This window comes from Lissotriton vulgaris, chromosome 1_1 (assembly GCF_964263255.1).
Source record: "Lissotriton vulgaris chromosome 1_1, aLisVul1.2, whole genome shotgun sequence".
Classification (NCBI taxonomy): Eukaryota; Metazoa; Chordata; class Amphibia; order Caudata; family Salamandridae; genus Lissotriton; species Lissotriton vulgaris.
The window spans coordinates 251,349,506-251,373,113 of record NC_141685.1 but is presented as its reverse complement, the minus strand read 5'-3'; the positions used below and the strand labels follow the sequence as shown (position 1 = coordinate 251,373,113).

At 48.8% G+C, this 23,608-nt stretch overlaps 1 non-coding gene across 1 annotated transcript; it reads left to right on the top strand.

Moving 5' to 3' along the window:
* Positions 1 to 6,148: 6,148 nt before the first annotated feature.
* On the top strand, positions 6,149 to 6,231 carry TRNAL-CAG (transfer RNA leucine (anticodon CAG)). The gene has a single exon. It is a non-coding gene; the product is annotated as a tRNA-Leu (tRNA).
* The last annotated feature ends 17,377 nt before the right edge of the window (positions 6,232 to 23,608 follow it).

Genomic DNA, 23,608 nt, shown 5'->3' with positions numbered 1-23,608 from the left:
TGTATGCTCAGTTTGTCCTCAAACTTCTAAAGCAACGAGCGTTGACATAGGCACTGATCGCCCGTGGGAGCTGAGGCACTTCACCAACTGCAATAGCACCAATTTGATATACCAATTAACATGCCCATGTAATGAACGTTACATCGGTATGACCACCAGGAAGGTGCGAGTGAGGATGCAAGAACACAAGAGCACGTTTCTGTACAAAAAAGATGTTTCAAAATTGACAAAACACTTCATACAACACAACCACAGCGAAACAGATTTCAGGTGGACTGTTCTTGAGAAACCGTTCATTCCCTCACACATAAGTGATATATCAAAATCTCTGTTTTTTAAAGAACAGAAATGGGTTTTCAAATTGCACACAGACAGGCATGGGCTTAATGATGACATCCCGTGGTTCAATTTACAATGATTACACCACTTGTGGACCCTTGAAGTTCCGCAGATCTTGCACACTACCCTTGTAAGTAGGTTGATGCAATAATGGAAGAAGTAGGTTCTCCTTCCTTCACTGCATGCCTTACTTGAACACCCATGAATGGGTATTGGGCTTAGAATAAGACTGAATAACGGATTTGGCTTCATGTAATTACTGTATGCTGAACATGCCAATTGGGACCCTACTTTCTCCCTATTTCTCAGAATGCAAGCTCTTAGACATGTATCCTGTCATTTCGGTATCAAACTACCATTCAGGAGACTATGACATCATTTGGTAGTCCTCCACTTTTTCTCGCGATATTACGGGAGTAAGGCTGCCACTCAACTATTCTCTTTGGGGCGGTGATATGAATGCGTAGTCTATACCTAATTTATTATATTGCTAGACTAGGCAAACTATGTGGTTTTACAACTAAGTTACCCCGGCGACTGCAGCTCATTTGACACATACATCGGAAGAGGGACATCATATTGTAGTTTACCTTTTCCTTCTCGCTAGATCACGCGAGTCAAGCAGCGTGTCGGGAAATCTACCTTGGCTGGGTGCACCCTACTTAAATATAGATTGATATTTTCTCTACAACCGTGTGGCAATGTTTGCAACTGAAATACATCTCTTGCATTAAACTACAAACACCGGGCAAATAACATCATACTGCAGTTTAATTCCCCCTCTCGCGAGACTACGCGAGTTAAGCAGCGTTTCGGCAAAATCAACCCCAGCTGGCTGCATCTTAGCAAAAGTTCGATGCTTTGATTGTCTGGGCTCAAATATAAGAATATAATAACGGAGTGTGGCAAGATGTGGAACAAAAGTATGCCTCAATTATCTATCGGGAGGCTGCTGTGCTGACGGCATTGAATGCTGATTGGCTGCTGCTGAGTTGACACAACCAGTGAAATTTAAGTTTTTATAACAACTCAGTGCCTCCCCCTGACTCAGTCACAGACCGAGAAAACGACGGACAGGTAGGCACAGAGTCCACTAGGGCTATACTTTACTTTTCTTGTCCTCTGATTCCGCTTTAACAGTGATTTTGAGGAGAGAAAGACAATGATTCATAATTTCACTGAACACGGTGAGAACTAACTTGTTCAGATATAACTGTGGGATAAGTCTATGCTGTCCCCTTTTTAGACTCAATAGATTGAATGAATCTTACTGTTGCAAGCAGTAGCACTGGGTGTGACTGTGAGGTGGAGTCCTTACTTTGGGATAGGTTAATACTAGTAGGTTTTGCTCTGCGTGCAAATTATCAGTGAACCCTAGGCACTACTACAGGACAGAGCAGGTTATAGTAAGCTCTCTCTGCCCTTGATAAGTGCGGCGTTGTTTTGTTCTTGCAGAGCGGGGTCTCACAGCTCCTGAGCCAGGTCCAGGAAGAGGTGAGGTCCTTTCCCCGGGCACACTGGGTGAGTACTTAACATTCTAAAAGATTGTAAAGATTTTAGTATCTAACAGACCTTATTAGCTCATTTGGGTTCACGTTTGTGTTTGTTTTCAACAGATGGTGATAATACACCAGGTGCCAAGGAGGAATTCAGGCAGATGAAAGAGAATTATATCCTTTACTGTTGTTAATTCACTTGTGTGTTTTTTATAATTCTAATTATTTTTCACACATTTAACCACAATTAGGCAGTAGCATCTATATAGAACAGAGGCCCTGATGAAAGCCTATGGTCCTTTTCCATGATAGGCTGAAACATGTTGGCCCTCTCGCAGCTATATGTTTAAACTGTGATTACTTTTTTGCACTGTTCTTGTTTTTAAACTGGAAGGGGCTTATGCTTAATAAATAGTCTTTTGATAAATTCCCTATCCTATTTTAATCACCACACTTATAATTTTCTTGCACTGCACTCTCCCATCAGATTAACATCATATGGTTCAGTGATTGTGGGTCGTTACCCCAAGCCAACCATGGGGGTATGCTGGATGTCTCAATGATCAAGAGACACAATACCCTGGCAGGATTACCAGATGAGAATATTGATCCATACAAGTCATTGATGGGAATCCTCAATGAGGTTGATCGACAATCACAGGTGGCCCATGTTTTGGTGATTTGTTCTGTTAGTTAAATATGGTAGTCACTTAATTATCTTAATGGACTAGATCAGACGTTAAGGTAGCTTGAAAGAGATCCCAACAGGGTTTCTAGTTTAGACCCCTAAGTTTGTTTGTTGTATAGGCTTGAATGCTTCCATAGCTCACTTTTTATTTTTCATTTAGCGGGAGTGTTTAAGTGAGCTGTGGAAGCATACAAGTCTCAGGGGTGTAGAATGTATTAAAATATCTGCCTACACTCGCTGCTGCCGCAGTCTTGGGGCGCTCCCAGCTGAATTCGTTAAGGCCTGGAGGGTCGTGTTAAAATGTATCTTCTTGTGATTGATCCTGCGGTGCCGCGCAGCTCTGAGTCAGTGTGTCAGCCTGCCTGCGCCACTGCGGAGTAGTACTCAATAGCCAATGCCGCAAAAGCTGTGGTCCTGTCAGATTGTGTGACACAATTTGTGGACTTGGTGCAGTGTGACGTCATGTCCTGTTGCATTAGATCAGGGAGTATGAGAGAGGCAGTTTACGTGTAGCTCAGGCTGCAAATTCTTCATGACACGGTCCGCAGCACTGCTGCTCGTACGGGCTGGGCCTGGTCGCCTGCGATGTGTGGGCCAATAATTGTGTATTGCTTACAATAATGGCTGTTGCACGCCGGCGAGTTTTATGAATTGATTTCCGAGCCCGCCTGTCCGAGGGAGTGTGCAGTGGGCAGGGCTTTATGGAGTGAATGAGTGACTCACTGATCGTCACTGTCGGTTGCAGCGGCTGCCAGGACTCACTGAGGAATGAAAAGCTGGCTGCAGCTCGGTGCACCGGGCAGCAGGACCGACTGAGGTGGATTATTGCGGGGGTAGCTCGCTGTCAAACTGGCTGGCTGAAGATCAAAAACTGAACAGTAAGTTGTATGTTTTTAATGTTTGCCAGCCACATGCCACCACCACCCAAATGTGTGACTGTGTCCTATAATTACGTTTCCAATTACTTAATTTCTAGAAAGTTCACTTTTCTAAGGTGAGGGAAATACAACTATTGTTACCCCGTTAATGCGAGGAGAAAACGGCTGCCTGCAACTCCATTTCCTCTGACACCTAGAACTCAGCCGTCGACAACTGCACCCGATACTGTGCTCCATGCCACGCTGCTGTCCCGACTCTCAGACATCGGAGTGAAAGACCACGCTCTGGCTTGGTTCAAGTCTTTTCTCTCTAAAAGATCGTTCCAGCTGCACTGCCCACCCTTTAAATCATCTTCTCGTGACGTGAGCTATGGGGTTCCTCAGGGCTCGAGTTTGAGCCCTACCTTATTCAACATTTATATGGAGCCCCTGGCTCGCGTCATAGAGAGCTATGGGGTGGGCATTGTCAGCTATGCCGACGACACCCAGCTCATGTTCAAGCTCACCCCAGACAGCGAGAAATATGCCACCAATTTCTCTAGCTGCATGACTGCTGTAGCCACCTGGATGGACAACAATTGCCTCCTCTTAAACGGAGACAAAACAGAGGTGTTGGTGGTAGGGAACAATACTTCAATATGGTCCCAGGCATGGTGGCCCACGGCTCTGGGCGATCCCCCCCACCCTGTAGAAAAGGTCAAAAACTTAGGGGTTATGATTGACGCGGATCTTTCGGGTAAATCTCAAGTCAGCAAAATTACAGGCAAATGCTTCGGCACCTTAAAAACCCTACAAAAAATCATTGATCTCATCCCTACTGAAGCCAGAAAAACAATAGTTCACGCGCTCATAACTCCCCACTTGGACTATGGAAATGTTCTCTTATTAGGCCTTGACCAAAAGCAGTTACACCAGCGACAATGCATACAGAATGCAGCCGCCCGCATGGTACTAGGTCTTCCCAGAAGAACATCCTCCAAAGAGGCCCTGTCCAAACTTCACTGGCTCCCTGTTAGGGAAAGAATCAAATTCAAAAGCCTCTGCTACGCCCATAAAATTGCCCACAATAAAGGACCTATCTATCTCAGAAATCTACTGACTATCCATCGTCCCATCAGAGACCTAAGATCTTCTGGAATGACACAATTCAAATTTACCCGTATTTTCAGAGCCAGAATGGGAGGAAGATCCTTTCGCTACCTTGGAGTTAAACACTGGAATGCTCTCCCAGTTCATCTGCGAATGGAACCCTCAGAAACGCTTTTCAGAGCCAAATTAAAAACGCACCTCTGCCCACAATAATTATTTTCCTTTTTCCCCTCCACCCCTCTCCCTCTGACAGTTTTTGTTAGCAGTTAGCGCGGGGACACACTGTTTGTGCAGCCATGCGCTTTATAAATGCCTTATTATTATTATTATTATTATTATTATCACCCTCCTGCCATCTTTAAAGCGTGCTCCTCTGTTCCCAATTTATTCACTACACCCTCTGGTCCTAGACTCAACTGACAATTCACTGTTCCAGGACTGAACTCTTAACTTGTGTTTGCTCGGCCCTGCTTTTGCCTGTACGTGTCCAATTTTCCCACTTCGAGCGTTTGCGATTTTTAAGAAATTTTATGCTCACATTTGAGCTCTTGCTGGGTCATGTGTGAGCCCGCTTCTGCAACCCTTTACCCCACGTTTCTCTTGCTGTTGTTCAGGCTGTATGTAAGTTCGAGACCTGTCAGTTATTGGCAGTGGCACGTTGAATGAGTCTCCCTTATGCATGCGCTATTTGTGCTTACTGTGTCTACTGGCCCTGCCCGCATTAATGGCTCGGTCCTGTTATTTACTGTAAGTTACCGGCAGCTTTTAACTCATTGGGCAGGCCCAGCAGAGAATCACATTTTTAGCTACTTCAAGTTTCCTTGTGGATTCAAGTGCTTCCGTCTCTGAAACTCGTGCAAGTGACTCTGAGAAACTATGATAATTTATCAGCAGGCAGCTGAGATCATCAGTTCTGGGGCCTCTCCCATTCTCTTTGGTAGTCAGTCTCACAGCGCCTTCCATTTCTGGTGCTTTACAGCAGTATGAAGATGATCTTAGAGCTTCGTGTTGCTCAATTATGTGTAATTTCTGATATTTATATGTTTCCCTCATCTTCATCGCTTGATTTTGCTCCCAAGAAAGTGTCACTCATAGTCGTTGAATATCACTCATTTTTACACTGAAATGTTGACAATGTCTCACGTAAGCAATCTGAATCCTTGGCAGCTATGTGTTGGCATGTATGAATCACATCCAGATAGCATGTCTTTGTGGGTCTCTGTGCCAGCCATAAGACATATCACATATCCACTTGATCCATACTAGTACCAAGCTTTCTTATAATGTGCTGAGCCTGGCTGGGTTGAGTTGTGTGTCTTGAAGCCTGACTGGTGACGTCAGGTGTCAGTGGGTCTGTATAAGACACGGCACCTAATATGGTCTAATAGCATCATGTGCTAAGCAGTTCATCGAGGGGCTGCAGGAATTGGTCAGTACAGAGTGGACTTTACAATGATTGACAGCCGGCCTCATCTAGGTTTTCCACCTGGCCTTACAATTTTAGAGGAATTATTTTTCACTTACCAGCTTGTATTATTCTTAGAAAGGCAGCCCCAGTGTCGTTTAGGGTCCAATTATATTTTCAAATACTATGACATTGAAGTAGCCCTCCACTGTTATTAAACTCTATAAGGCACAATTAGCTTGTGAGAATGCAAGTCAGGATGGCCGAGTGGTCTAAGGCGCTGCGTTCAGGTCGCAGTCTCCCCTGGAGGCGTGGGTTCGAATCCCACTTCTGACATGGTTTTGAGGTTAACATATCTTTTTTGTTTTAGTAAAACAAATCTTCCACTTACACATACTGGAAAAGTAAAACAACTAGAGAACTTTTAATCACGATTAACAAAGCTGTACAATATTTTGAACTATAGTTGCTTTTCACGATTTTATGCGATATATTAAAAGCACGTGCAGAACGTCATTTGACTCCACCCAAAGAATACTTCACGCGAGGTATTAGAATTGCCTTTCTTTAATTTTCATTTGTAGCTGCTTTTCTTGCATTACAAATTTGGCGCCATTCGTACTTTCCCTCCATAATCATTCCCCTGACCATCCACAAGATGGCGGTCGATCTTTAAAATACGTCACCGAAAGGTCACTCTCTCTGCATAGTCTGGACTCAGTGTCAGCAGCTCATGTGTTACTTGAACTGGAATGTGAAGCGGACAGGTGGACGGACAAATCTTAGCTATGGTAAGCAGGGCACGGGTCCTAAATTAGCAGGGGACTAATCAGAAAAGACGTCACGTCGAGTGACTTCACAGGAAGTGAGGTCACGCTCCTAGCATTCCCATCACTTTAAATGAAACTGCTTTACAGTCAACGCTGAGATTCGGTCATTGCTAAATAGAATGCATGTATACAATGTATGTTTCACAGGTTAATATCCCGTAAATGCAAAGCAGTGATTTTTTTAGGAATACACAATCTGGTGTTCGAATAATCATATGCTTCCATGTAACTATTTCATCATTTGAACTTTATGAAACGAGGAAGGCTTGGGTCAAGTCGCTCAGGAGGAAGCGTACATCGACGGTAGGAAGAAGACCGACCCTAGCGCTAGGAGAGAGAAATAGGGAGAAAGGACAAGAAAATGAATATACTATTCAAGATCCTCCTGATCACCTACAGAGACTTTCATAAGTGCGAACCCAAATATCTGTCCAATAAATTTCACAGATACCATCCGAATAGAGAACTTAGGTCAGCTACGGCCAATCTAATGGCCATACCCAAGTTCAGACTGGCCACTAAAGGTGGAAAATCATTGGCAGTCCTAGGCGCTAAAGCCTGGAATACTCTTCCAGCTCATCTTAGAGCATCTCCATCAGAAAAAGTTTTAAAAAAACGACTAAAAACCTGGATCTATGGACTATCGGAATTAAAATGCAAGACCCTTGTCTAAAGGACATTTAAAGCTCAGTTGCAACCTCCTAACACTCTATCCTGCAATGAAGTCAATAGCGCCAAGATGCTCCTTGGAGTGTGCGTGCGCTATATAAAAACCCCCAAACATCAAACAAGACAAGAAAATAGACAAACAACAACAACGCCCAAAGGATATGCGTGAATATTTATGATCGGCGGTCATGGAGGCTTGCTACCCCGTGCTGGGGGCTGTATTCCTGGGGCCCTGGTGACCGACACCGGGACGGAAATCCCGGTTGGCACACAGTTCATTCTGGGGCGAAACACTCCTTTAATGTAGATTTCACACTCCTTGTACCTCACCCTGCCTGCGTAAGGGTGTCTGAATGCAACATAGTAGTGCCAGGCACCAATCACAGAGGAGTAAAGGGGGAGCCAATCCTTTGCACACTGGAAGTGAAACAGTAATAATAATATATCTGGCTCCTCAGCAAAGCTGTAGTCCAAGTCATTCCAGCCCACAAGGGCGTACGAGCCGTGTCTAGTTATAAGGAGCGTGTGCGCACTCCGAGGCCCTCCTGTTGTTACAGCCCGGAAAGGCGTAAGACAAAAATTGCTCCATTTGAACATAAGGCATTAGGAACCTAGGAGCAAACTGGGAACGCGTGCGAAGTGCGTGACCCAAACTGGTATAAATTGAACCTGATTGGGTTACGCCCCCCTGGGCGTCATCGGCTCTAATCCGCACTCAGCCACTAGGGACGGCCCTTGGCGGGTAAGCGCGAAACTGGGCCATGAATGGGAGTATTCTCTTATACAATACATGGACGTACTCTGAAGTAACTAGATCTGAACAACATATTACCTACCTGCATTGAACACATAATCCTCGGTATATATTAAGATACCTTATCCACTACGTGACAGTGGCTTAGTAGGTACGCTGGGAACCCAGCGCAGTGCTTTGCTCTCCTGGGTGCGTATGTATTTTGTGTCCAGCTGGACCAATATGCATAGAGTTAATATGTAAAATAAGAGCACGCTATATCCACTCCCATGGGAGCGTTTTCAGGTTGCGGGACCGGTAGAGGTTAACCTTTCGTATATTGACACATATTCATCTATTAGGCAGTTGGGGCATGAGCGTATAATGCAAAATTGCACAGGCAATGCAATTTGGGGCGCACATTGCTAAAACCCAACCGGTCAGGAACATTGTCAATTATCTCACCCGCTGGCGCAAAACCAATCCCTGGCGGGGACGCTCGATAGGTATGAGAAACTAAAGGAACAGTAGATAAAACAGAGTTGCAAGGTTCTTCCTATAACAGGTATAAATACTTATGAATATATATGTAACAGAGAGCTGCAAGGCTTTCACTGTAAAAACATATAGACACATTGACTAAACATAGCAGAGGTCCGTCCGGCCTTCACTGTAAAGGTATAATACCCATGGATACATTCAATAAATAGGATAAGCCATCCTGAGCGCGAGCCACCGTGATTGAATAGCAGATGTCGACACCAGACGTACACTGCATCTACAGCTCCAGAGGGTGGCAGCGCTAGCCGCTATACTGTGTGCTTCCGAAGGAAGTCTGACTAGACGGCCGCATGGGCCGCAGGGAGAGACCATACACAAAGAACTCCTAGTAAGCATGCTGCGAAAGGCAGCGCGATAGTGCAGTAACCCGGGAGGCTCTCCCATATTCTCTAAGGTTGGAAGTCCTAAGACAGCATTTACGCCCGCCGGAAGCCTGAGAAGGGCTTTCGCGCGTGAGCGGGCAAACAATTAGGCACAGCCGCATTGAAGAAATTTTAGGGCTGAATGAGCGCTAACACAACTGACCTGAAGCGCCTTTATCTACGCGGGTGAATATTTATGAGCCCGGGGGCCGCCCGCATGAAGCCTTAGCTCTGCTCTCAGCGAGAGCCTCTTGGAGTTGACTCTCCCGGCCGGGGCTCATGAGCATGGGTAATCAGCGTGATGTCTCCGATACACGCTGCATCACCGAAACGCTTAAACGCAGCGCGTGCGTGCGAAGTGTAAGGACATTAAAATTGGAAAGTATAGCTTTGCGAATGAAGCTGAAACACTAGCGCGTGACACGCGGTTGAACCATTTATTTTAGCAATCAGCGCGAAGCGCGTTTACAAACAAAACAGCAGAGTTTAAAAACATAGCGCGAACAAAGTGCAAGCATAGCAATACAATCGTAATCGTCACAAATCAATTAACAATACAAAAGGACAAATATCATATGACAGTTCAGAAGCACTTAACTTTCTGCGTGAGCAGCAAAGAAAGAGGAGGAGACACAGGGTGCAGCAGCTCTTATTGGGGCTATACAGGATGTGATGTATGGGCAAGCATCATGGGAAATGTAGTTTTATTTGCATACAAAATGTTTTTCATTGGCTGCTGTGAGTAGCAAATATAAGAAAGAGAAGCATAATACGAAGCCTCCGGTCTTGTAATAGAATTTGGAAACCACACTGGCAGACACGCTTTCTACGTTATCCTGCCATTGTCTATGGGTGCATAGTCACATTTTTAAATTATAGTAAATCCCAGTGGAGAAGGTCATGCGGCTTTTAAACGCCCAATGGTTCCACGTGGAGAAAGAAGAAACCAGGATAAAGTGAGAGCAGCCAAAACCGCAGGCCTGAGTGATGTTAACAAACATTAGTCATTTATTTTTCCATCCGGCCACTAAAAAATTATCGTGTGCTCAGCCCCTCCCCCCGCGGTCAGTAGCGGTGCACTCTTCGGCGGCTGGGCGGACGGGGTCCGGGTGACGGAGTCACCGGCCCTGAGTGGCTGGGACTGTGTTTCCGGTTTGGGAGGCCGGAATGGGAGACGGCTCCTGTCGGGAGGGCTGGTGATCCTCGGCTGGCTGTTTCTGGTGCCCCGTTACAGCAAGGGCCACGTGTGAGGTTGTTTTTATTTCTTTTTTGTTGTTTTCTGATTGGTTTTTCCTTTCTTGCTTCTCCTTCATTGGTTTCCTCCCGGTTTTTCATAACTATTGGTCGGTTTCTGGGCTGCTCCCTATTTAATGCTTGTCACTGCTGTGCTTCCAACTGAGATTTCATTATGGCTAAGCGGACTTCCAAGTGCTTACGTGTTTTGTCCTCTTCTTCTGAGGATGAATTGGTTATCCCGGCTCGCCGGACTAGGTCCCAGGGTCCAGAGGATTCTTCGGGCCTCCTGTCTGCTTATGAGGTGCAGGCCATGGTTGAAGCTGCTGTGGCTCGCGCTCTGGAAAGCAGGGTTCCTGCGAAGCGCAGGTCTTCTCGTGCTGCGGTGGGTCCGGTGGACTCTCCCTCTGAGGACTCTTCTTCTTCGGACACTGCCAGGCCTTCTACCTCTTCGGGGAAGTTTGTGCGTAGGGAGGAGGTTCCTGCGATTCTCCAACACATTAGGGAGAACTTGGGGTTTTCGCCATTCTCTGCTCCCGTGGGGTCGGATGACATCTTTCCACGGTATGTTAAACCTCAGGTGCTCGCTATGCCCTTTCATGGTCGCATCAAGGACTTGATTTCGGGGGAATGGCGGGATCTGGAGCGCTCCTCAGTTCCTCGCTTTTTGCAGAAACTTTATTCCCTGGAGGAGGGGGAGGTCTCTCTTCCTCACTTTGTCAAGGTGGATGCCATGTTGGCCACTCTGATTGGTCGTACGTCTATCAATCCGGAGGATTGTTCTCCTGCTGAAGCTACGGATAAGAAGGTGGATGGGGCGCTGAAGAAGGCCTTTTCCGCTGGTAACTTGTCTTTGCGAGCTGGCATTTACTCTGCTTATGTGGCACAATCCTTGGTACCTGACTTTGGGAAGCTGGCCACGGCTATTCAGGAAGTGACGGATGTAGGAGAGTAGGGTCTGCAATCCTATGATCACCCAGATTTTTTGCTTTTGTTTCACTGGTTTACGACTTTCTCTGGCTGTGGGCCTGCCAATCAGACCCACAGCCTGGCTGTTCTCTTTCTAAATTACCTCATGTACCCTAGGTGCATCTACCAATTGGTACTGGGCCACCTTATCAGACCCTGTAACTCAGGGCATAGGTGTACCCAGGGCTGCCAGGGGCTGCAGCACGTATTGTGCCACCCCTGGCTGGCCTCCTAAATTTGACACAACTGGCTGCATGACAGCTGGGGCAAAGTCGTGTAATCACCCTTTGCTGTAGGTGTAGTATACCTATACCTAACCCTAAAATGGACACACAGATTCCTATCAGTCACTCCTATGGCAGGCCTTGACAATCCTGAAGGCAGAGTGCTTGGAATCGTGTGAGATGGTGCTCTGGCATGAGCTGAGCCTGTCTGCAGCTTGCGGAATCAAGTCCTAATAGCTGTTCCATGATATCGCATACCATATACTCTTAAGTGCATTATAATCCTCGCGGTTAAATGCTATCTTTGGTATTGCTTTATCAAAACATGTCGAGTAAGGTGTCATACGAATTGGAATACTAACCCCTCGCCAATTCTGGCGACGGGGTTAGCATTCCACCCTTCTAGAGGGACACGACATGTATGTAACTGTGAACCCCGGTTAAAGTTAACTGAAGCCTCAGCTCCACAAAATGGATGCTGCCACCACAGACACGAGTCTGACCCCCTGCAGCTGGGAGTCCTTCCAGCAAGGGGAGCCTGGACAAAGGGTTTCCTGTCAGGGGCGGTGCTAGCACCGTCCCAGACATGGTTTTGTGTATCCTGGGTAGGCAGGGCTTTACAGGGAGGTGACTGCTGAGTGGCACCCCGGTGCTCACTACGCATAGGCCGGTCTGAACCAGTTCCAGGGGCACACCAGCCCCTGGCCTGGGGAAGTCCGGCATGGCTGAGGGGTGTAACCACCCCCCACCTAGTCCCACCCATAGGCAGGACCTAGTCACCGGGTCAGCCCCCTTTTTTAGTATAAAGATGGGAGCGGGCCCCCTGTTAAAATTAGATCATCTTTGGAATCAAGATACCACTTTCTTCGAAAGGACTTCACGATTTCTTCTTCAAGATTCTCCCTTGTGGCTAAGGAGTAGTCACCCTGCATCCGCAGGCACCCTCCTAAAGAACACTGCGGTCTGCTGCAAGTCCTTCATCACGAATCCGACGACCCAGCTCGACGAGACCCGGCTTCCCTGGCACCTCTGACCTCTACTCACCTCTACAGCCCAGCTGAGAACCGTGAGTGCGACGAGACCTCAAGGGACCGACGATCGCCAAGACTGCACGACATCTTTACTGCAAGCCCACCGTGTCCTCCACTGGTGAGTGCTTTGGGGTCCGAGAAGCCCCGACCCTGCGCAGCTCCAGCACCCAAGATCAGCCCCCCTGCATCTCCACGATCTGCGTGGGGCCCTTCTGCTGTTTACTGTGCACCGCGTTGTTTGGCTACTAGCCGGCTGGCTTGTGGCCCTCTGAACGACGCCCAACGACTTCACGACTGCTGGTCTGGTTGCTCCAGGCTGGCCTTTGCTTCCTTCTTCAAGAGAGGCACCCCGGACCCTCCTGGTCCACTCCAGACGCCATTTTAGGTCCACCGCGTGGGCTTGAATTTGCCAAGGCTTTGTTGCCCAATCCTGGGTCCAGCGACGCCGACAGCTTCTATCTTCGTGGGACAGCTCGATCCTCCATCCTGGTCGCCGACAACGCCTCCTGGTCCGTGAGATCTTCGAGTCAAGCGTCACCCACTCACCTAGTCGAGGTGGCTACCATCCGGTGCCCTCCTGGTGCCCACTGACTACTGGCTAGTAGTCTCGAACTTGGTCCCCTCTGCTTTCAGGTGTCATCTATCTTCAAGATCCAGGCTTGGATCCGACTGAACTTTCTTCACTGGTCACCGGCCAGCATCTTTTCTTCCGGCTCCTGGTCCGTCTACGAGGATTCCCGACGTCTTTTCAGACCTATGCAGCTGCAGCCCCTGGGCTAGGTAACTTCGGCATTTCGGTGCCCCAGCATAGCCTCACTATCCAAGGGTCAGAATCTACTGTCGTTTTCTCCCTACCAGGTCGGGTTCGCCCGAGAACACTAACTTTCTAATTCCTAGCTACCATAGACTTTTGTCCCGCATCTCGCGTGAGAGTGCACACACTGCACCCGAGTCCCCTAGGCCTCCTAGACATAATCTAACGATTCCCTAGTCAAGTCCTAGCGATTCCAAAAGCTATTAGTACTGTACTTACCTGCTAGTAATTTCGCATTCCACTTTCCGAGTATATGGATTTCCGTGCCCCTCGGGCATTTGTATATACTGTGCTAACTTAAGTATTTTTGTAAGAGTTTTGGTTTGTGCTTAGTACCCTGTCCTCATAAAGAGTACAGGGCTGTTGTGATCTTTAAATAAATAACTGTTTATTTTCATAACACTTGTGTGGTGTCCTTTCACTTGGTATTCAAGGGGTATATGTGTGGTAAACAGCTGGCTTAACACGCCCTCTCGAGTCTTTAGCCTTAGACTGCTCGTATCCACGCTACTAGGATAGCTGGTCTATAAGGTTGACTTACAACCAATCATCAATAAGGGTTGCTGGACTGATACATAGTGTTCACTAGAATAGTGAGCACTGCATATCAGGCCACCTTCTCACATTGGTGAGCAGCGGTTGGGATTTGAGCTTGCTGTTGTTTTACCACACGTATCCTAAGAATATCTTGTTGAAAGATCACATAAGTACTGTTAGGTACACATAACTAAAGCTTAGAATACTCTGAGTTCTACTGAACCAGCTGTTGTAGCTCCTCAAGGCTTAGCACACCTTGGCTGCAACTCTTAGCAAGGGATCAGTAGGTAAACACATAGTGTAGGTAGGTGCATCACTTACACCACACTAGAAACAGTATGTCGGACAAAGGAGGAAACACTGAGGTTCCCCTTGTGTCAGTTGACCCTCCACAGGTCATCTCTTCAAGATATACTGCGCTTAGCTTCCATGAGTTACGACAAGTGTGTACCTCTAGGAAGATTAAGCAGGGGTCTAACCCCACAACTGCCTTTCTGATTGGTCTCTTAGAGACTCATGATGCAAGGAGGGCTGGTAACCCAGACCCTTCTAATTCAGATGGCAACATGCCCTCCTTACAGGGTCCCTTTGATGCCCAGGACCATCCTCTTCAGGAAGCAGATGATGCTGATGATGAGGATGATGATTTGGTATCAGGGGATGAGGCAGAAAAGGAACAGGTAGAAGTCAGCAGACTAACCAGGTCCAACTTAAGCAGACATGAGATGGGCACTAGGGGACCCTTGGGGCCACTCTCAGGTCAGCTTAACATTGGGAATGGACGAGATAGATCTCTATCAAGAGGCTCTATCAGATCCTTTCATACCAATGGCTCTCAACGTTCCTCTCAAAGGGGAATGACATCTCCCCAGAGGAGAATGTATGAAGCTAAGGAAAAGGCAGCCAATCTGAGGATTGAAAGGGAAGAACTTGCCCTGGCCAAAGAGAGGCTTGCCTTTGCTAGAGAGCAACAATTGAGTGGGACAGTCCCCACTGGTGGCAGCATTGTACCTAGCAATAGGGAAAGGAGTTTTGATACAAAACACCTTGGTAAGATAGTGCCCCCCTTTAAACAAGGGGATGACATCCACAAATGGATTACTGCTTTGGAGAGGGCCTGCACTGTGCAAGGTGTTCCCCCAAGTCAGTGGGCAGCTATCTTGTGGCTCTCCTTTGAGGGTAAAGGAAGAGACAAGCTCCTCACCACAAGGGTGGAGGATGCTAATGATTACCAAGTCTTGAAAAATGCACTGGTTGATGGGTTTGGCCTAACCACTGAGCAGTACAGGGTGCTGTTCAGGGATACCCAGAAAACTCAGTCTCAAGATTGGGCTGACTTTGTAGATTGTGCCACTAAGGCTTTTGAGGGCTGGTTGCTGGGCAGTAAGGTTACTGATTATAAAGGATTGTACAATTTGATGATGAGAGAGCAAATTTTAAACAATTGTCAGAACCAGTTGTTGCATCAGCATCTTGTTGACTCAGATCTGACCTCTCCCCAAGAATTGGGAAAGAAGGCAGACAGATGGGTTAGAACAAGAGTTAAACAGAACCAGGGCCAGAATCAAGGTGGTCAGAAGAAAGCAGACCAGAAGGGTAAGGATTCGAAAGGGGAACAAAATGACCAGAAGTCTTCGACAGGTCCCCAACAACCCAAAGAGGGTGGGGGTCAGGCTCCCCAAAAGAAGAAAGAAGGCCAATCTAAAAGGTGGTGCCAATACTGCAAAAGTAAAACTCACTGGTTTAGTGAGTGCACCAAGAAAGGAGGAGGGCAGACTCCTGCCACTGCAGCCCCTAAGGCACCTGTGCCCCCTAGTACAGCCAGCAGTGGTAGTGCACCTCCCAAGGGTTTAGTAGGGTTAACCCTGGGTTCTGAGGGGAGTGACAACTTAGTTGGCACCCTCACTCAGGCTGTCCTTGTCAGTACAGGGGATATGGATATGTCCCCTGACATAAGTCCCAACACTTTGGGCAAATACAGACAGACACCTTTTATTAATGGAAAAATGGCTCAGGCCTATAGGGACACTTGTGCCAGTGTCACAATGGTGACACCTAGCTTTGTGGACCCTGGACAGATCATGCCAGGTACAGAATTCCTGGTGACCAATGCAAGCAATGTCACTACCAATCATAGTATGGCAATTGTAGCTTTCTCCTGGGGAGGGGTAACTGGCCAAAAGAAGGTTGTAGTTAGTTCAGACCTCCCAGTGGATTGTTTGTTGGGCAATGATTTGGAGTCATCACAATGGTCAGAAGTGGAGCAGAGGACTCATCTGGAAATGTTAGGTTTGCCAGCACATGTGTTTGCTGTGACTAGGTCACAGGCCAGAAGATGCCCCACTGAACAGGTGCTGGATCCTGGAACAATGGACCAGACACCTTCCAAGAAAAAGAGCAGTAGGGTTAAGGCTGTGCCTTCCCCCTTGCCCCAGGTTGTGGATCAAGTCTCAGAGGAGGCTGACCTGCAGGAATTGAGGGAAACTGAGCCTAGAGAGTTTGAACTTGATCAAGTTGAATTCTTGGGTTCAGGGGGACCCTCAAGGGAAGACCTGGGGAAGGACCAGTTAGGCTGCCCTTCTCTTGAACCCCTCAGACAGCAGGCTGCTGCTGAGGCTGCTGGGAACGCCACAGGTACCCACAAGGTATACTGGGAAGATGGACTCCTGTACACTGAGTCAAGAGACCCCAAGCCTGGCATGACCAGGAGGCTGGTTGTACCCTTGTCTCAGAGAGGTTTCCTACTTACCTTGGCCCATGAGATTCCCTTAGCAGGACACTTAGGCCAGACAAAGACTTGGGACAGGCTTGTCTCACACTTTCACTGGCCTCACATGAATGAGGATACCAAGGAGTTTTGTCGCTCCTGTGTCACTTGCCAAGCCAGTGGTAAGTCAGGTGGCACAACAAAGGCCCCCCTTATACCAATGCCTGTGGTGGGGGTGCCCTTTGAAAGAGTGGGGATTGACATTGTTGGTCCAATGGAACCCCAGACAGCATCAGGGCACAAGTTTATACTGGTGGTAGTGGATCATGCCACCAGGTATCCTGAAGCTATTCCACTTAGGACCACCACAGCCCCTGTGGTGGCAAGGGCCCTAGTTGGAGTGTTCTCCAGAGTGGGCTTCCCTAAGGAGGTTGTCTCTGACAGAGGTGCAAACTTCATGTCAAGCTATTTAACTGCTATGTGGAAGGAGTGTGGTGTCAATTACAAATTCACTACACCCTATCACCCACAATGCAATGGGCTTGTTGAAAGGTTCAACAGGACCCTAAAAGGGATGATTCATGGACTACCTGAAACACTCAGGCGTAGATGGGATGTCCTGATGCCCTGCCTTCTGTTTGCTTACAGAGAGGTCCCACAAAAGGGGGTTGGCTACAGCCCTTTTGAACTTTTGTATGGGCATCCTGTGAGAGGCCCCTTGTGTTTGGTGAAGGAAGGATGGGAGAGACCTCTCAAAAAGCCTGCAACCAACATAATGGACTATGTACTTGGTCTCCGCTCCAGGATGGCTGAGTATATGGAGAAGGCATCAGAAAACCTTAAGGCCAGTCAAGAACTTCAAAAAGCTTGGCATGACCAAAAGGCTGTCCTGACTGTTTATCAGCCTGGACAGAAGGTGTGGGTGCTGGAGCCAGTGGCCCCAGCAGCACTCAAAGACAAATGGTCTGGGCCCCACACAATCCTTGAGCAAAAGGGAGAGGTCACCTACCTGGTGGACCTTGGAACTCCCAGGAGTCCCCATAGGGTACTCCATGTCAACAGGCTCAAAGCATATGTCGACAGGAAGGACATGAGCTTGCTCATGGCCATAGATGAGGGACAGGAGGAAGAGAGTGACCCTCTCCCAGACCTGCTCACTCAGAATCCTGATGGTGGGTCAGTAGATGGTGTTGTCTTTTGTGGCAGCCTCTCTGAACATCAGCAGAAAGACTGTAAACAGGTTCTTCAGTCTTTCAGACGTATGTTCTCTCTGACACCCAGTCAGACCAATTGGTGCACCCATGAGGTTGACACTGGTGACAGCCTGCCAGTCAAGAGTAAAATCTACAGGCAGCCTGATCATGTTAGAGACTGCATAAAAACTGAAGTGCAGAAAATGTTGGAATTGGGAGTCATTGAACCCTCAGATAGCCCTTGGGCTAGTCCAGTAGTTCTAGTGCCAAAGCCTCACACCCAAGATGGTAAGAGAGAGATGAGGTTTTGCGTAGACTACAGGGGTCTCAATGCAGTCACTAAGACTGATGCCCATCCAATACCAAGGGCAGATGAACTTATAGATAGATTGGCTTCTGCCGACTACTTAAGTACATTTGACTTAACAGCTGGGTATTGGCAAATCAGGTTAGCTGAGGATGCCAAGCCCAAAACAGCATTTTCAACCCCTGGTGGGCATTATCAATTTGTGGTAATGCCCTTTGGTCTGAAAAATGCACCTGCCACCTTCCAAAGGTTGGTGAATCAAGTCCTTACTGGGCTGGATGACTTCTGTGCAGCATATCTAGATGATATTGCTGTCTTTAGCTCCACCTGGGAGGATCACCTGGTCCACCTGAGGAAAGTGTTAGAGGCTCTGCAAGCAGCAGGCCTCACTATCAAGGCCACCAAGTGCCAGATAGGGCAGACACAGGTTGTATACCTGGGCCACCTTGTAGGTGGAGGCCAGGTTCAGCCACTGGAGAGCAAAATACAGTCAATCAGGGACTGGGCTCCTCCAACCACCCAGACTCAGGTTCGAGCTTTCTTGGGCCTGACTGGATACTACAGAAAGTTTGTCAGGAACTATGGTTCCATTGTGACACCATTAAATGAACTGACAAGTAAGAAAATGCCAAAAAAGGTTCAGTGGACAGCAGGCTGTCAAAAAGCATTCGATGACCTAAAGCAGGCCATGTGCACAGCACCTATCCTTAAGAGTCCAGACTACTCCAAACCATTCATTGTCCAAACAGATGCTTCTGAGTTGGGTGTGGGAGCTGTTCTTTCTCAACTGAATTTTGATGGTCAGGATCAGCCCATTGCTTTTATAAGCAGAAGGCTGACCCCCAGAGAGAAGAATTGGTCAGCTATTGAGAGGGAGGCCTTTGCTGTGGTTTGGGCCCTGAAGAAGCTGAGGCCATACTTGTTTGGCACTCACTTCAAGATTCAGACCGACCATAAGCCCCTCTTGTGGCTAAATCAGATGAAGGGTGAAAACCCCAAACTGCTTAGGTGGTCCATTTCCCTACAGGGGATGGACTTTACAGTGGAACATAGACCTGGTACTGATCATGGCAATGCCGATGGGCTCTCCAGATATTTCCACTTAGAACAAGAAGACTCACCTGGTCAAGGTTAGCTTATTGTCCCAAAGTTTGGGGGGGGGTCATGTAGGAGAGTAGGGTCTGCAATCCTATGATCACCCAGATTTTTTGCTTTTGTTTCACTGGTTTACGACTTTCTCTGGCTGTGGGCCTGCCAATCAGACCCACAGCCTGGCTGTTCTCTTTCTAAATTACCTCATGTACCCTAGGTGCATCTACCAATTGGTACTGGGCCACCTTATCAGACCCTGTAACTCAGGGCATAGGTGTACCCAGGGCTGCCAGGGGCTGCAGCACGTATTGTGCCACCCCTGGCTGGCCTCCTAAATTTGACACAACTGGCTGCATGACAGCTGGGGCAAAGTCGTGTAATCACCCTTTGCTGTAGGTGTAGTATACCTATACCTAACCCTAAAATGGACACACAGATTCCTATCAGTCACTCCTATGGCAGGCCTTGACAATCCTGAAGGCAGAGTGCTTGGAATCGTGTGAGATGGTGCTCTGGCATGAGCTGAGCCTGTCTGCAGCTTGCGGAATCAAGTCCTAATAGCTGTTCCATGATATCGCATACCATATACTCTTAAGTGCATTATAATCCTCGCGGTTAAATGCTATCTTTGGTATTGCTTTATCAAAACATGTCGAGTAAGGTGTCATACGAATTGGAATACTAACCCCTCGCCAATTCTGGCGACGGGGTTAGCATTCCACCCTTCTAGAGGGACACGACATGTATGTAACTGTGAACCCCGGTTAAAGTTAACTGAAGCCTCAGCTCCACAAAATGGATGCTGCCACCACAGACACGAGTCTGACCCCCTGCAGCTGGGAGTCCTTCCAGCAAGGGGAGCCTGGACAAAGGGTTTCCTGTCAGGGGCGGTGCTAGCACCGTCCCAGACATGGTTTTGTGTATCCTGGGTAGGCAGGGCTTTACAGGGAGGTGACTGCTGAGTGGCACCCCGGTGCTCACTACGCATAGGCCGGTCTGAACCAGTTCCAGGGGCACACCAGCCCCTGGCCTGGGGAAGTCCGGCATGGCTGAGGGGTGTAACCACCCCCCACCTAGTCCCACCCATAGGCAGGACCTAGTCACCGGGTCAGCCCCCTTTTTTAGTATAAAGATGGGAGCGGGCCCCCTGTTAAAATTAGATCATCTTTGGAATCAAGATACCACTTTCTTCGAAAGGACTTCACGATTTCTTCTTCAAGATTCTCCCTTGTGGCTAAGGAGTAGTCACCCTGCATCCGCAGGCACCCTCCTAAAGAACACTGCGGTCTGCTGCAAGTCCTTCATCACGAATCCGACGACCCAGCTCGACGAGACCCGGCTTCCCTGGCACCTCTGACCTCTACTCACCTCTACAGCCCAGCTGAGAACCGTGAGTGCGACGAGACCTCAAGGGACCGACGATCGCCAAGACTGCACGACATCTTTACTGCAAGCCCACCGTGTCCTCCACTGGTGAGTGCTTTGGGGTCCGAGAAGCCCCGACCCTGCGCAGCTCCAGCACCCAAGATCAGCCCCCCTGCATCTCCACGATCTGCGTGGGGCCCTTCTGCTGTTTACTGTGCACCGCGTTGTTTGGCTACTAGCCGGCTGGCTTGTGGCCCTCTGAACGACGCCCAACGACTTCACGACTGCTGGTCTGGTTGCTCCAGGCTGGCCTTTGCTTCCTTCTTCAAGAGAGGCACCCCGGACCCTCCTGGTCCACTCCAGACGCCATTTTAGGTCCACCGCGTGGGCTTGAATTTGCCAAGGCTTTGTTGCCCAATCCTGGGTCCAGCGACGCCGACAGCTTCTATCTTCGTGGGACAGCTCGATCCTCCATCCTGGTCGCCGACAACGCCTCCTGGTCCGTGAGATCTTCGAGTCAAGCGTCACCCACTCACCTAGTCGAGGTGGCTACCATCCGGTGCCCTCCTGGTGCCCACTGACTACTGGCTAGTAGTCTCGAACTTGGTCCCCTCTGCTTTCAGGTGTCATCTATCTTCAAGATCCAGGCTTGGATCCGACTGAACTTTCTTCACTGGTCACCGGCCAGCATCTTTTCTTCCGGCTCCTGGTCCGTCTACGAGGATTCCCGACGTCTTTTCAGACCTATGCAGCTGCAGCCCCTGGGCTAGGTAACTTCGGCATTTCGGTGCCCCAGCATAGCCTCACTATCCAAGGGTCAGAATCTACTGTCGTTTTCTCCCTACCAGGTCGGGTTCGCCCGAGAACACTAACTTTCTAATTCCTAGCTACCATAGACTTTTGTCCCGCATCTCGCGTGAGAGTGCACACACTGCACCCGAGTCCCCTAGGCCTCCTAGACATAATCTAACGATTCCCTAGTCAAGTCCTAGCGATTCCAAAAGCTATTAGTACTGTACTTACCTGCTAGTAATTTCGCATTCCACTTTCCGAGTATATGGATTTCCGTGCCCCTCGGGCATTTGTATATACTGTGCTAACTTAAGTATTTTTGTAAGAGTTTTGGTTTGTGCTTAGTACCCTGTCCTCATAAAGAGTACAGGGCTGTTGTGATCTTTAAATAAATAACTGTTTATTTTCATAACACTTGTGTGGTGTCCTTTCACTTGGTATTCAAGGGGTATATGTGTGGTAAACAGCTGGCTTAACACGCCCTCTCGAGTCTTTAGCCTTAGACTGCTCGTATCCACGCTACTAGGATAGCTGGTCTATAAGGTTGACTTACAACCAATCATCAATAAGGGTTGCTGGACTGATACATAGTGTTCACTAGAATAGTGAGCACTGCATATCAGGCCACCTTCTCACAACGGACTGCTCTGGCTTGCTTGTCCACATGGAGCAGCAGGCTAAACTCTTGGCTGACATCTCTTCAGATGTGCTTCGGTCTTCGGCCATGGCCTCTGGCTCCTTGGTTTTGGCTCGTAGGAATTTGTGGATGTGTCACTGGAAGGCTGATTCTTCAGAGAAGTCCTTGGTCCTTAAGATTCTCTTTGATGGCAAGATGCTTTTTGGTGAACAGCTGGCCAGTATGATCACTAAGGCCTTCAAGGATCGTAAGCATGCACTGCCTTACAAGAGCAAGGCGTCTGCTTCTGGTTCTCACCATTTCTGGAATCCGGCTCCTTCCTCCGCTTCTTCCTTCCAGTCTTCCCGACAGTCCTCTAAAAACTTTTCGGCCCGTCAGCGCAAGTTCCAGCCCAGGAAGTCTGCTGTCTTGACTGGTCCAAAGACTCCGGCAGATGCCTTCAAGAGGAAGTCCTGACTTCGACTGCGTTTCAGCCACGGTTCCTGTGGGCGGGAGAATGTTGTCTTTCCTGGAGGCTTGGCGGCTGGATGTAAGGGATCTCTAGGCATTGACTATTATCAGGAGAGGTTATCTTATCGACTTTGTCGCTATTCCACCCTGCTCGGGCACCATCCGTACTCCTATCCCCAAGTCTCCGGCCAAGCGGGAGGCTCTTCTGGAGGGGGTTCAGGATCATCTGTCAAAGAAGGCAATCGTTCCGGTCCCTCTGGCGCAACGGGGTCAGGGATGGTATTCCATTTTGATTGTGGTCCAGAGGGGTCAGGGGGATTCCGGCAGGTTCTGGACCTCAAGAGGGTGAATGGTTGGGTTTGGACCGTTCACTTCAAGATGGTGACCTTGCAGTCCATCATTCCGTTGGTGTGGGTCCGGGACTTCATGACGTCTATCGATTTGCAGGATGCCTACCTTCATGTTCCAGTGGCTCAGGCTCATCAGCAGTTTCTACGTTTTGCGGTTGGCGACTCCCACTTCCAGTTTGCGGTTTTGCCATTCGGGCTGAAGTCCGCTCCTCGGGTCTTCACCAAGCTTTTGGTTCAGTTGGTGGCCCTGGTCCACTGTCAGGGGATGTTAGACGGAGACCCAGAGGGTCGGCCGAGTACAGGGGGAGAGGCCTCCGGTGAGGGCCGTCTCCGGTGATCGTACAGACAAGTAACTTCCCCCCCCACAAATGGACACCACACAAGGATGAGATCTGCACACTTTATATAGGGTTCTTGAGGCAAGGTTGTCAACGATACAGTGGGGGCAGGACACGAGGATCCTCCCAATTCTAGTCTCTGTAAGGTAAGGGGTAGCGGGACAGTCTTAGTACCGGTCCGGTACAGGGGCGGCCAGAAGGAGCTCACAATCCTCGAGCTCAGGAGTCGGTAAGGTCGAGCCGCGGCAGCGCCAGCAGGCTAGGATGATAGTTCTCGGCAAGGAGGGCCGCGGCAGAGCCAGCAGGCTAGGATGATAGTTCTCGGCAAGGAGGGCCGCGGCAGCGCCTGCAGGCTAGGATGATAGTTCTCGGCAAGGAGGGCCGCGGCAGCGCCAGCAGGCCAGGATGAAGGCTTTACGACGAGGAGGGCCGCGGCAGCGCCAGCAGGCTAGGATGAGGGTTCACGTTGCAAAGGGGCCGCGGCAGCGCCAGCAGGCCGGAGCGATGGTTCACAAGGAT